General features: G+C 42.6%; 1 non-coding gene across 1 annotated transcript; it reads right to left on the bottom strand.

The window, feature by feature from the left end:
* Positions 1 to 1,975: 1,975 nt before the first annotated feature.
* Positions 1,976 to 2,079, bottom strand: LOC129025579 (small nucleolar RNA U13). The gene has a single exon (XR_008497324.1). It is a non-coding gene; the product is annotated as a small nucleolar RNA U13 (small nucleolar RNA).
* Between the last annotated feature and the right edge of the window lie 533 nt (positions 2,080 to 2,612).

Below are 2,612 nucleotides of genomic sequence, written 5' to 3'. Positions count from 1 at the left end.
ACTCAGGAGGCTGAGGCAGGAGAATTGCTTGAACCTGGGAGGAGGAAGTTTCAGTGAGCCGGGATCATGCCATTGCACTCCAGCCTGGGTGACAAGAGAGAGACTTCGTCTCAAAAAAAAAAAAAAAAAAGTTCTATACTTTGATTATGGTGGTGGTTTCGTGGGCTACATTCGTCAAAGCTCATCAAACTGTATACTTAAAATAGGTACATATTATTGTACATATGTAAATTATACATCCACAAAAGATGCCAGGCATGGTGGCTCATGCTTGTAATCCTGGAACTTTGGAAGGCTGAGGCACTAGGATCGCTTGAGCCCAGGAGTTTGAGACCAGCCTTGACAACATAGTGAGATCCTGTCTCTACAAAAAAAAAAACTTTTTAAATTAGCCAGGAGTGGTGGCGTGTGCCTGTGGTCCCAGCTACTCAGGTGGCTGAAGTAGGAGGATTGCTTAAGCCCAGGAGGTCAAGGCTGCAGTGAGCCATGATCACTCCACTGCACTCCAGCCTGGGCAAGAGAGTGAGACCCTGTCTCAAAAAATGAATAAGTTACATAAATAAAAAGTAATAAGAAAAAAGTATATATGTAAATTATACATCCATAAAGGTGATTAAAAGAAAACGTGTGGGTGGATTTTTGCCCATATATGGCACAGTCCAACCCATGAAACTCTCTGAAGACAACAGCATGGGTTCTTACCTCAGGACCTGCAAATATGGCACCAAGTATCATACTAGAATGTGTGAGAGACACTGAGCTCCACAGTCACACAGATGGGGACACAAAGGGACACCTGTCAGTAAATACACACATTTCCTCTCTCTCTCTCTCTCTCTCTGGAAGTGCAAGAGAGTGTTTTGATCAGAGGCAGCAGATGTGAACTGAAATAGTGCCTCTCTATGTTAGGGACACATTGCCCTAAAGCTGAATCCAAGTTTTTAAAAATATACCTAATTATGTGTCATCCCATGGCTCATGTGTCTAACCAAAGTTGCTACTGTCTTGGTTACCTATTATTGCATGGTGCCCCAATCCTAGTGGCTTAGTACCACAACTTATTATTATCTCTCACAGTTCTATGAGTTGACTGGGCTCAGCTGGTGGATTTTCATTCCTGGTTTCTCATGTGGTTGCAGTCAGGTGTCAGCTGGGGCTGGAGTCATCTGAAGGTTTAACCAAGCTGGATGTCCAAGATAGCTCACTCACAAGCCTGGTAGTTAATGTTGGCTGCCGGCTGGGAACTTAACTGTGGCTGTTGACTACGATGCCTTATATGTGGTGTCTGCATGTAGATTGGGCTTCTTACAGCATGGTGGCTGGGTTCCAAGAGGGAGTATCCCAAGAGCAAGCGTTCTTGACAGGCCAGGTGGAAGTTGCAAGGCTTTCTGTGACCTCACCTTTCAGGTCACACAGTCTGTCTTCCACATCATTCTATCAGTCAAAACAGTCACAGAACTCACTCAGATTCAAAGGAGGGGAGAAATTGTCTCCTCTACTTGATGGAGAAGTGGCAGATTACACAGCAGAAAAGTGTGTGGGATATTGTTGCAGCCACCTTTTGAAAATGCAATCAGTCCCAGCTCTATAATGAAACCTCTTTTTCCCTTAGTCTTTAATGTAGAATTTTTAATTGGGCTCCAACAACTTTAGGGAAAAAGATTTGGGAAAAGCAGGATTACACTGGTGGTCAGCCAACCATATCTGCATTGTTATATATACACTGGGCCTTGCTATATTTACACTAGTATTAGTATGCAGTGCAGAAGTTGGTGTCCCCAAATAGCTGTTTACTTTTCCTCTGCAGCCCCTAAAGTGCTTAGTCATTTCTTTTGTACTCTAGGACTCCCTCTGCTATTAGCCCTCACTATTTCCTTGGGATCTGCCTAATCCAAAATATATTTCTCTGGGCCATACCTGACTCTACCTTCTCAGCTTCCAGCATTTCAATCTCCACTCACCATTTTTTTTTTCACATCAGATGGATAATGTGCTGACATCATAACAAGGTTTGAGGGAGGTACATCTCACACAATAGCATGAAAACATAATCAACATACTTATGAACCATAAAAGGATCTACACCACTCGCTGCTACCCAGAAATTTACAATGTCTTGTAGAACTGGGCTGCAATGGCTCATTTCACCAATAGGTGGTAATGTAACATTTGACTTGGGCCTGTGTATTAGGGAGAGTGGGGTGGGATGAGGTTGAGGAGAAAGGAGGGTAGCAGGAGAAGTATCTAACGTACTCCTGTGTCCCAGCTGGACATTTTCAAGTTTGAAGTTATAATTGTTCTAAAATATCCTTTTTGTTGGATTTTAGAGTTTGACAATACTGGCTTCCTTGCAAACAAAGGACGTCAATGACAGCTGTACTGAATGTACTAGAAAGAGTCTTGATAATGTAAGATTTCATCCAATATTTCAAATCGTTTTGGAGTTAGTCAACAAACCGTAAAGGATAACCCTGCCAAGGGCACTCTATCAGGCCCTCAAAGTGGGTCATGATAAGGAATAAATGAAATCCCTACTTTCAAGCTGCCAACATGGTAACTTTCAAGGAACCTACAAGACTGATCATGTACAATCAACTTAAATATGCCAACTG

The sequence above is a fragment of the Pongo pygmaeus genome, chromosome X, assembly GCF_028885625.2.
Source record: "Pongo pygmaeus isolate AG05252 chromosome X, NHGRI_mPonPyg2-v2.0_pri, whole genome shotgun sequence".
NCBI lineage: Eukaryota > Metazoa > Chordata > Mammalia > Primates > Hominidae > Pongo > Pongo pygmaeus.
The sequence above is the reverse complement of the archived record's forward strand: the minus strand, read 5'-3'. Positions and strand labels throughout refer to the sequence as shown.